This window comes from Sycon ciliatum, chromosome 11, assembly GCF_964019385.1.
Source record: "Sycon ciliatum chromosome 11, ocSycCili1.1, whole genome shotgun sequence".
Classification (NCBI taxonomy): domain Eukaryota; kingdom Metazoa; phylum Porifera; class Calcarea; order Leucosolenida; family Sycettidae; genus Sycon; species Sycon ciliatum.
The window spans coordinates 22,084,270-22,096,769 of NC_088653.1; the positions used below are offsets into that span (position 1 = coordinate 22,084,270).

At 47.5% G+C, this 12,500-nt stretch overlaps 1 protein-coding gene; it reads left to right on the forward strand.

Moving 5' to 3' along the window:
* Positions 1–12,500, forward strand: part of LOC135827546 (uncharacterized) — a 138,668-nt gene that overhangs the window by 96,414 nt on the left and 29,754 nt on the right.

The following is a 12,500-nucleotide window of genomic DNA, read 5'->3' on the forward strand; positions in this document are numbered from 1 at the left end:
TGTAACAACCAACGCCCTCTTATCAGAACCCTCCAATCTTCCGGAGAGCACATTCAGGATCATCTGCCAGCGGCTGGAGCTTGGACAGCAACCTGCTGTTATCCCCACACTCGGGAGAAAACCAGAGCCTACTAAGCTTGCTACACTGGCGAACAGCCTGTACGAACCGGGCTAGTACACGTCGTTCCTCCGATTTAGGACCAAACGCGAAGGCATATCCTAGGACAAACAGTACTTCCAGGTTCCTGTTAGACTCGAGAATTTCCAGAATGGTCGTCAGCGGCACATCAGCACCCTTCTCACTGCATAACTCGCAAAGTGAAACATCCCGCAACTTCCTACATGAACTCAGCGCTCGGCAGATCAAAGCAAAGCCGTTAATGCCGACTTTATTGTGATCTAAATCCACTTCCTCCAGGCTGGACGATGCGGACAAAATGGATGATGAAAAGACATTACCATCGGTAAAGCGATTCGCAGACAAAGAGAGCACACGTACATGTTTGTAGCGTGCCAAGCCATTAAGAATGTAGCGCATAGCAGAGCTGGATAGGGAACAATAATCAAGGCGCACTTCCTGCACGTCCACGCAAAAATGGGTTGTGAGGAAATGAGCAATGGCAGTGCAATCTAACAGGCTGAGTTTCACTAGACGAAAATTCAGAGAAAAGACCTGAGAGAAGAATGAACAATGGCCATTACAAGATGACGTACCTTGATACTGGCAGTGCTCTAGATAAGCTACTAACAAATCAGCTTGGCAACGGAGTTCTGCCTTGTCATCCGCAGGAGGCCGTATAGGTGCAGCAGTAGCAGCCGGGGCAGCTCCAGGTGATGATGGTGTCGATATCTCCGATGTTGCGCTTGTCATCGCATGCTGCTCGCAATGCGATGCGGTCCCGGGATCCACTTTACGTACAGCCGACAGGAACACCTCTGCACTCGCCTCCGCTGCCTCGTTCTTCCATACGCTTACAAGAGTATCCAGGTACAAGTCGTCCGTCAACTCCCTGCCTCGTGGCAGAGCATTGTCGACACGCTGACGACCACGTCCTTGCCCGGCGGTGCCAACCAGCAGCTGATCGGCGAGCTCTTTCATCTTTTCAACTGACAGCGCCGATTTCAGCACCGCATGGATACGGTCCACGTCGCTGCTTTGCTTGGTTGGCTGAGAACGGCTCACAATGTCGTCGAGCAGGCGTGTATCAGTCTGGCTGCATGCACGTTGTGTACGGTCGCCGTCGCAGATTATCCGCCACAGATGCTCCATGATGGCGACTGCGGGCTTTGGCGGTGTGAGCGCGATCAGGAAACGCCAGAACATGGTCATGTGACCGCTGTAATGGCCGACTCTCCTCACCAGCCACGCAGCGTCGTTCTCGTCGTTCAGCATCTCGCTAGACACGTACCAGGCCGCCAAGAACTCCTGAATGGACAAGTGAGCAAATCGATATTGCCGGTCTTCTGTTGAGCTGGTGCTCTTGTACGCCATCAGCAATCCTAATTCAATGGCAACCGCGCTTAGTTCTGCCGAAATGACATCCTCCTCGTTGAATACCATCTTTTGCTGAGCTAGCATAGATAGTGCAAAACCAGATAGCTCCTTCAGCACTTCAATCTCGTCCGTCTTGATGGCGGAAAGCTTCTTGTAGCGCTTGCCCGTACGCCGTTCCATGACACGGCGGACAAGAGACTCGTACAGTCCTGTACTGGATTCCGGCAATTTACTACCGTCTCTGTCGTCCATGAACAATTCACAAGCCAGCGCAGCAAACAGAGGTGTACTCATTAGCGACATTGTGCCCTCTTGTGAGCGGAGCTGCTCCAGCATAGCCTCGCCTTTCACACCGCCCACCACTTTCTTCACGTACGTTTCAACGTTGTCTGGTGAGAATCCAACCACCTCCACTTGCTGTTGATACTCTCCACATTGCGACAGGGTATGAGCATCAGTACATGGTCGAGACGTCACCACCACATGCATATCACCACTACGCCTTCTCAACAGTAGATCACGCATGTATTCACTGCAGTTGTCCAACTTGCACTCATCCAGCCCGTCTAGCACAATGCAAAGACGGGACTGGTTGCTGCGAAAGAACCGGGACATCTCCAGCAGCTCATCTGTCTCCACATCCAGACTGGAGAATCGACGTGCCAGCAAGTCGCACAAGCTCGTAGCAGCTTGCACCTCGGCACGTCGTAATTCCACTGCCAATACCAGATCAAACTTTCCACGCCACAGCTCACCTTTAGACCAGAGGTATTCCAGCATGATCAGAAAGATCGTGGATTTGCCACAGCCAGCGCTTCCAAACGCTAGCACATTCTTATTCTCTTCCACGGGTTCTTTGGCACGCGCCAGTAAACCGGAGTCAGCTACCTCATGGTCACAGCCCGGGCGTGGCGCGGCCCCCTGATTGCAAGACCGCTCGCTGGTAGCGGAGAAAATATCTTCCAGTTCAATGCCACGCTCGGCCGTAGCGACCCTTTGCGGCTGAGCCTCGGAGAACAATTTCAACTGGCGTGCTCGTTCAGAAGCAGACGAAAAGGACGATGACTCGTTACTGAAAAGTTTGGAAAGTTCGTCCTTTGTCAGCAACGTCAAGTTGACAAAAATATCTTTCAATGGGATTTTGGCATCGCTGGCAAGGCCACCGCTAATCTGAATACCAGCCTTCTCAACTGCCTTAGCCAGCAAATCACGGGCAGTTCGGACAGAAGCTGGCAGCTTCTGCTCGTCGGACGCCATGGGTCGCGGGCAGATTTGCGTCCAAGTAGCTGCAAGGAGCACCAGGCAACAACGTCGTGCAAGGAGACGCTACAATTATTTTTACTTTGCCTGCATGACAGATGATTGTACGAATCCTGGGTGGTCGGTGTGCGAGGAGGTGGTGACGGTACGTGTACATGTTTGGTGTATCTCAGAACTATCCTCGGACTTTGTAGTTTTTGCGTTGTTTTTCCACCGCTACAAATCATGTATTTTTGAAGTCCTGTGGTACATGGTGTATTATGTACCGGTACATGGTGGTGATGGGGGGGGGGGGGGGGGGGGGCGTAGATCCACAAGAAGAAACCCTTCTCATTACACACTGCACTGTAAAATGAGTGAAAAATCTTTTTTTCGAAATATTTATTTCAGTACTGTGCATGTGACAGTGTCTGGTGTCACCCGGCATGCACTCATCAAGCATTACCTGCTACTGTACCTACACACAGACTGGTCACAGTACTACAAGTACAAGACATGATTAATCGATTGTACTAGAGTACTAGTACTGGACCAGACTACGTTACGTAGTACATTATTGTAGTGACATCTGTGGAGTCGTAATATTCCGACTCTCGGGTAGAGTCAGACAGTCAGTACTGACTGTTAGGGAGTTTTAGCAACTCGTGAACGACGAGCGCTCGCAAGTCATTATCCATTACTAATGGATACGTCGCAACCACTACTTCGTAATGGATATCATTATTATTATTATTATTTAAAAAGGCGACGTGGAGACAATAGTCTTAATAATGCAATGAATATAACTAAATGCGCACTCATATCACAACCATGGGGACGAATAATGTATTCCAGAACGTTTTCTTGTAACAATTATCAATGGAATTCGTGACTAAAGAGAATGATGAAACAACAATAGGATTTATACACTTGGAGTGAAACAGCGAGAATACAAGCGATACAAGCATAGTAAGAAGATTAGCACAAACCTAGGAACAATTTGCACAGGTAATAAACTAACTTGTTGTCTAACCCCGTGTGTCGTGAAAGTTATGATGATTCTTGGTTCAGTGTTGTTCGTTCTGCAAGTAGTTTCAAGCAGTTGAAAGTTCTAGAAGCAGTCTACATTCGCATTCGTGATCCAAATCTTTGTAAACAAAAAGAAAATGTCACCGCACTTACGCTATTCCAGTAAATTCGTACTCACACACACTTGCACATGCATGTCCATTGTCACACTGCACTTGCTGAATTTCCTATCATTTCTCACCTCACCTATAGTTTATTACCTGTGCAAATTGTTCCTAGGTTTGTGCTATTTTTCTTACTATGCTTGTATCCTCACTGTTCCACTCCAAGTGTATAAATCCTATTGTAGTTTCATCATTCTCTTTAGTCACGAATTCCATTGATAATTGTGACAAGAAAACGTTCTGGAATACATTATTCGTCCTCATGGTTGTGATATGAGTGCGCATTTAGTTATATTCATTGCATTTATTATTATTATTATTATTATTCACACATATCCGCCGGATGAGTACGCGTGGACCATGCACCATGGGGACCAATGAATAAAAACCAGCATAATTATGTTCCCTCAGCAATACAAGCAAGCACGCAAAGATAAATGAGAGCCCAGGCAGCGAAAAGAAAACGAAGAGAGATGAGGACATAGGCAACGAAAACAATTCCAAAGCATAGCCAGGGATTGAATGTGTGCATCTGGGTACGACAGTTAATACGGCTAGTGCAGCCGTACAGAGAGCGCAGCAGCACCTGTCTGACTCTACCCAAGAGTCGGAATTAGAGAGGTTTTAAAACATGCATGTTATTTCCCACGTGTGACGCCCAATTTCTCCTCAAATTTGGCGTAAAAGTCCAAAGTTGGACGTGAGCTGCAGGTCACTTGGGTTGTGTTTCGACACGCGAGTCAAATAACGTGATCTGAACTAATTAATTATTTTGACATCACATCAGAAATACCGTGTATCTTAACGTGTCCAGTGTGTTTAGTGTTAGCAATGCGTTCACCTCTCATACAAGAAAGAACTGTGTATATGAATGGACATCACTAGTTTACAGTCGATATGCGCTAACACTTTACTTGAACAGTAACTGTGCGTGCTAAAAATGCATAGGAGCGGCAGGAGTTCTGATCTTGTACAGAGCGTGTTGTACGAGCGTAGAGGAAATGGAATTAGTCGTGGCTGAGCTTGTCTACCAGGGGTTTTCCCCATCCAGTGCATAGGAAACCAAGACTATTTCCTCCTCATTAATGATCTTCTCACTGTACGTCAGAAGATGGACACGAGCCTAGAAATCATCCACCAGCAAAAGAAAACGACAGTAAGGATTTCAACTTCAAGTTGGAGCTACTATAAATCAACAAAATTTGGCCGGTGAGAAACTTTGGCCGATCTCCAAATGAAACTTTTGGCTTAGGGTTTTCAAAAAAGAAATCGATCAGTAGTTTGTGCTCTCACATGAATCCATGCATCATTTGCCTCTATGACAAACTTTGGCCGACGATTTACTTTGGCCGGTTGGTACCCAGCGGCGAAATCAGCGAAATTAAATCTCCAGCAAATTAATTAGTTGAGTTACAGTACCCTCTTGTGAAATCAAACTTTTTTTGAATAAAATCTTCGCACTGCGCTCCTCCTCGCTTATTCAGCAATAAAATCAAAAAGGAAAGGAATTGTATGCCATAACGAATCAACTGCCCTGATTCGTACAGAACGAGCTCGGATTGCTGTGCGAAACGAGACTCAAACCCAGGCACCCAAGTTGACCACGGACTCGGACTCGTACTCGTTTACGAGTTGCTATAGCCAGGCACTCGAGTTGACCACGGACTCAAGTACTCGTTTACGAGTTGCTATAGCCAGGCACTCGAGTTGATCACGGACTCAAGTACTCGTTTACGAGTTGCTATATATAGCCAGGCACTCGAGTTGACCACGGACTCAAGTACACGTTTACGAGTTGCTATAGCCAGGCACCTGAGTTGACCACGGACTCAAGTACTCGTTTACGAGTTGCTATAGCCAGGCACCCGAGTTGATCACGGACTCGAGTACTCGTTTACGAGTTGCTATAGCCAGGCACCCGAGTTGACCACGGACTCGAGTACTCGTTTACGAGTTGCTATAGCCAGGCACTCGAGTTGACCACGGACTCAAGTACTCGTTTACGAGTTGCTATAGCCAGGCACCCGAGTTGACCACGGACTCAAGTATTCGTTTACGAGTTGCTATAGCCAGGCACCCGAGTTGATCACGGACTCGAGTACTCGTTTACGAGTTGCTATAGCCAGGCACCCGAGTTGACCACGGACTCGAGTACTCGTTTACGAGTTGCTATAGCCAGGCACTCGAGTTGACCACGGACTCAAGTACTCGTTTACGAGTTGCTATAGCCAGGCACCCGAGTTGACCACGGACTCGAGTACTCGTTTACGAGTTGCTATAGCCAGGCACCCGAGTTGATCACGGACTCGAGTACTCGTTTACGAGTTGCTATAGCCAGGCACCCGAGTTGACCACGGACTCGAGTACTCGTTTACGAGTTGCTATGGCCAGGCACCCGAGTTGATCACGGACTCGAGTACTCGTTTACGAGTTGCTATGGCCAGGCACTCGAGTCGATCACGGACTCGAGTACTCGTTTACGAGTTGCTATAGCCAGGCACCCGAGTTGATCACGGACTCGAGTACTCGTTTACGAGTTGCTATAGCCAGGCACCCGAGTTGACCACGGACTCGAGTACTCGTTTACGAGTTGCTATAGCCAGGCACTCGAGTTGACCACGGACTCAAGTACTCGTTTACGAGTTGCTATAGCCAGGCACTCGAGTTGATCACGGACTCGAGTACTCGTTTACGAGTTGCTATAGCCAGGCACCCGAGTTGACCACGGACTCGAGTACTCGTTTACGAGTTGCTATAGCCAGGCACCCGAGTTGATCACGGACTCGAGTACTCGTTTACGAGTTGCTATAGCCAGGCACCCGAGTTGATCACGGACTCGAGTACTCGTTTACGAGTTGCTATAGCCAGGCACTCGAGTTGACCACAGACTCGAGTACTCGTTTACGAGTTGCTATAGCCAGGCACTCGAGTTCATCACGGACTCGAGTACTCGTTTACGAGTTGCTATAGCCAGGCGCTAGGCACTCGAGTTGATCACGGACTCGAGTACTCGTTTACGAGTTGCTATAGCCAGGCACCCGAGTTGACCACGGACTCGAGTACTCGTTTACGAGTTGCTATAGCCAGGCACTCGAGTTGACCATGGACTCGAGTACTCGTTTACGAGTTGCTATAGCCAGGCACCCGAGTTGACCACGGACTCGAGTACTCGTTTACGAGTTGCTATAGCCAGGCACTCGAGTTGATCACGGACTCGAGTACTCGTTTACGAGTTGCTATAGCCAGGCACTCGAGTTGATCACGGACTCGAGTACTCGTTTACGATTTGCTATAGCCAGGCACCCGAGTTGACCACGGACTCGAGTACTCGTTTAGGGCCGGGTTCCACTGCGGCTCCGCGGCTCCGCTGCTCCGCGGCACTTGGCTGCATGCAGCGGAGCAGCGCGGTTCCATTGACACTCGCCATTCGCGGTACCGCGGTCGTGGTCTACACTTTTTGATGACGTTTCACCTGCCTGCGCGCGCGAAATCAAAAAAATTGTCGTGTTCTGGCCTGCGCAACGAATTAAATTTTGAATTTTACAATTCTGACGTACGAAACAATGCAAAGTACGGGAAACAGGTCGAGCCGCGACCGCGGCTCGCAGTTTTTGGTCAAGAATCGTAGCAAAAGCTCGCGGTGAGCCGCGGCCTCGCTGCTCCAGCTCGAGCCGCGGTCACTATGGTAATGATGACGTTTCAAGCCGCGAAAGACGAGCAGCGGAGCAGCGGAGCCGCAGTGGAACCCGGCCCTTACGAGTTGATAGCCAGGCACTCGAGTTGATCACGGACTCGAGTACTCGTTTACGAGTTGCTATAGCCAGGCACTCGAGTTGACCACGGACTCGAGTACTCGTTTACGAGTTGATAGCCAAGCACCCGAGTCGATCACGGACTCGAGTACTCGTTTACGAGTTGCTACAACTCTCTACTGACTGTGTAGGTAGCAGGGAGTTGTACAGCTGTTCCCATGGTTACTGATCAGTACAGAAACAGTCTGTATTGACTGTGTATTGTGGTGTGATCATCAGCAGGGTACATGATGGGGAGTGTGGTCACTTCTCTCAATGTGCTCATCACTCTTGGTCTGGCCTGGCATGCATCATGCAGCAGTCATACAACAATCAGATACCATAATAATTATTATGCATGTACAGATTTATATGTGATTTCATCATCAGTTGGGGATACGTAGGCAAAGTCACAGGTCTCCTTACCACATGCCCTCTCCAGCCATCCTCATTCACTCCAGCAGCAAAGTGACTCCAAGTTACAGTAGATAACACCTTATTTCGGTGTAATTGTAATTTCGGTAATTTCCGTACAGAAATCAGGCACCTAAATTTTGATGACACCTAAACATTCTCTAGAGTACACACTGTATGAGAAGGGTAGACTGGTCACCTAATTCTACATTACACCTGAAACCTGGCAGGTTGCTGACAGCGAAATCGTTTTTTTTCATTTTAAAACCAGCTCAAAGTGTTCAAGTGCACACACTGTTACTATGAGAATCTCAGCCAGCTTTTCACAAGTGCACGTATACATCTAGAATGTAAAAATTTTGTTTGTCTTTGTTTGTTTATTTACGGATTCTCCAGAGGTAAATGGATACCTATCATGGGAGAAATTGATTGAAATCATTTTCTCAACGCATGACTGTACTGTTCAGCTTTCATATGTATCACACTACTTGTCTGCCGTGTGCTGGAAAAAGGCACTCGGCCACAACTCGATTTACGGCTTGTCATAGTTATGTTGTCTTGGTGATATTGTTGCCATGCAGGTGTTTCCAACTGAAGTTGTTGTGTTGATACATGACCATGACAACCACATATGCAAGACCTGGATTTTCTACTTCAGCAAGTTCTTCGTCGAGGTGAGGATTCTATTTTCTGTATCGAGGTGTGTGTGTGTGTGTGTGTGTGTGTGTGTGTGTGTGTGTGTGTGTGTGTGTGTGTGTGTGGCCGTGTGGTGTAGACCAGGCTATAATTAGTGGCGGTCAGTTGATCAGTCTTGCAAGCTGTTGAATGTTGTAATCCCAGCACAAGTTTCGATGTCTAGCAGAGCTTGTTCTCTATCATCGCTTCAGCGATGGGCAGGAGTGTGAGTGTGCGTGTGTGTGTGTGTGTGTGTGTTTGCATACGTGTGTGTCCCCAACCTGTCGGAAGGCTACCTTCTTGCCAAACAATCGCAATCAGGAGTGTGTGTGTGTGCATGTGTGTGTGTGTGTGTGTTTGCATACGTGTGTTCTTCACCCTGTCGGAAGGCTACCTTCTTGCCAAACCATTTGACAATTGGACTAGTTTTGGTTCCACAGTCCAGTATATCGTTACTATATACATGTTACATTCATACTCAGTAGCTGATGTTGTTGCTACGTCTGTTGACTCTGGGTTGCCAGTACTCAGTAGCTGATGTTGTTGATACGTCTGTTGACTCTGGGTTGCCAGTACTCAGTTTCCAAGGCTGGTTTGTAAAGTAACTCCAATTTCACTTCAAGGTACCAGTGCATCTAGTGTCTGCTTTTATCAAAGCAGCGTGCTGTCTATACAGTATACTGTATACTGGGTACCCCAGCAAGTGTAGGCTGTGCATAGGTAACTATTGTCTTGGGGCCATACTATTGTCATGTACTCCGTGTGGTGTAGACCAGGTGTGAATTGGTGGGCGATTCACATGGTTTTGCCGGTTGTGTGGATTAGACAGTTATCTGGCGCTTGTCTTAATCTGTTTCGATCAGACTCAGATCCGCCATCGTTGCTATAAGAGAAAATCAATGGGTGTACATCTAGTGCATTTGCAAATTTGCATACTTCTCTTGCGACGAGCGAATACATGGTACATGGTACGTGTGTGTGTGTGTGTGTACATGTATGTGGTGTGTGCGGAGTGTGTGTGTGTGTGTGTGTGTGTGTGTGTGTGTGTGTGTGTGTGTGTGTGTAGCATGGCTATTTTATGACACGTAATTTGTATACACATAAATAGTACACCGTAGGCGGAATGCATGGATAGCTGTGCGCATACTCACACTGCCTTGGTCTTCTTCTTCTCCTTGTGAGACAATGGGCGCTTTCGATTACACGTTTACACAATTCTGGAACTGGTTTTTTTAAAATTCTGGAATGACCAGAATGAGCGTATTCCGGCCTTGTAAACGAACGACTGGACTCAACGCATTTTATTCATGTCATGTCACAAACGAAATTGATGAATCGCAAAAAGAGATCACGTACACCCTGGCGATCGATCACGAGCACGTGGACCTAGCATCGCGCACACGCCGGCCAGGGAGGCTCTTCGCGCGCTTGAGTCATGACCAAACCGGTAACACACCGACAGTGCTGGCGCCAGAATTAGAGAAATTCCGCCTTCTGTTCAGAATTGATAGATTCGACGGAATGGGATAAAATCAATTCTAACGACGGAATTTGTCACTTTTTGTGTAATCGAACTGTGCATCAACAATAACTAATTCTAGAATTGACTGAAATGCGTGTAATCGAAAGCGCCCAATGAACGAATGATAACTACTTATGTAACTACAAGTATGTGCTTTGAGTGCTGAGAGTATACGGTTACAATGGTGGCAGCGGAAAAATAGTCGTCGGTTTTATCCTCGGCTGGGAAGACGCCTCCGCAGGAGAGACAAGTTGCAGAGTCGACAAGTTCCAGAGAGTCTGAGACCAGTTCCAGCTACTCGGGAGACCAGCCCACAGACTAAGTTCTAATTTACTAGTACAGTCAGACCTCGCTTATCCGGTCCTCTTTTATCCGGATCCTTCGCCATCCGGAAGAAAATAGCTGGTTACAGATCTACAGCATATGCAATGCATCCTACATAACCGGTGTTCGGTTATCCGGTTCCCTCGCCTATCCGGACATTTTTGTGGAAAACGGATGTGTGCGGTTAAGCGAGGTCTGACTGTATTGATCATTCTATCCTTCGTCTCGTTTTCCAATCTTTACTCACTTCTTGACTGATCGTTCGCTCTGCATGAGTAACAGTTTTGTTTGGTGTAGAAAGCTAGAAAGGGCTACATTTCCACAAAAATATTTTGCGCACGTGAGTACGAGTGTGCGTGCGGCCGTGCGCATAGGCGATTCACACGACAGGCAAATCCACGTTTGTCAGGTGCCCGCAGGAAGTGAAACGTGAGGCTGCAGTTCACACGGCGGTTTAGGTGGGAACCAGAAATTTCTGGTTCCCACCTAAACTTTCCCGCCCATTTTTTCCCGCTCTCTTTTTGATTCTGCATGATCTTGACTCTGTACAAACATTCTGGTACTATGACCGCATATTTTGACCCCCAGTCTTACGGTTTAGTACATTAGTTCAACTTGTACAACTTTTTTGACATTTGTTACACTTGTCTGCAACTCAAGTTATTGCGCCTTTAAACTTGCTTGATAGCGCATTTACCGCCCAAGCACCCATCTGGCACATAGAATCAAGCCCTATATAACTACTAGTCTTTATTCGTATTATTTCATCCTTGTCTCTGACGAAGCCTTACAGGCAGAAACGCGTAAGATTAATGGATCATAACTATATATAAAGACTTGACCTTGCTGTGTGTGTGTGTGCTGTGTCGGAGGACCTTACATCCTACCACCCGAGCTCCCCGGCCGCAAGTATCCGGTGAGTATACGGCGTTACTGTGGTGATTTGGAATGAGTACCCAAAGACAAAGGCCAAACAACCAGAGTTCAAGACTACCGTAGACCATAGTACGACCTCACAGCCTCATAACTGTAAAAGTGCCCGCATGCGCAGATGAGTGCATCCGCGGGCAAAAAGGCCATGGACACTTTTGATTCCCGCGGGCAAATTTTGGTCACCCGCAGGAATATCTCCATGGCGACTTTCCTGTAAACGTGGATTTGCCTGTCGTGTGAATCGCCTATAACGTATCAGCAAGTACATACTACATGTACATGTACACTGACCTGTTGACGTCAAGTCCAGTGCACGTGTACGTCCGTGTGACGTAACCAGAATGTTTTGTGTAGGTCATTTTTGTAACATTTTTCAAATGTTTTTTGAACTACAAATTCAAATGTTTGTACAGTCAGACCTCGCTTAACCGCACACATCCGTTTTCCACAAAAATGTCCGGATAGGCGAGGGGACCGGATAACCGAACACCGGTTATGTAGGATGCATTGCATATGCTGTAGATCTGTAACCAGCTATTTTCTTCCGGATGGCGAAGGATCCGGATAAAAGAGGACCGGATAAGCGAGGTCTGACTGTAACTCGAAGCTAGCTAGCTACATGTATGTTGCTTGGGCCATTGATAGTGAGATATCGAGATGGGCAAAGGCAGAAAGAAGACCAGGTCCCCTCGACCTCGTTCGTTCAAGATACCGTCTGACGAACATGCCAGTGCATCAGAGTTGCACCAGTCTAATGACACCGGAGTGCGTGATCAACTAGCTCAAGCGCTCGCGAAACTTGAGTCGCAGGTTGACAGACCTCGAAAAGAGACTCAGCTGTTTGGAAATTGTTGCTCCACAAACACAAGTGTCTGCAGGAGCAAGTAATACTAATAGTTTCGAATTTGATCAGC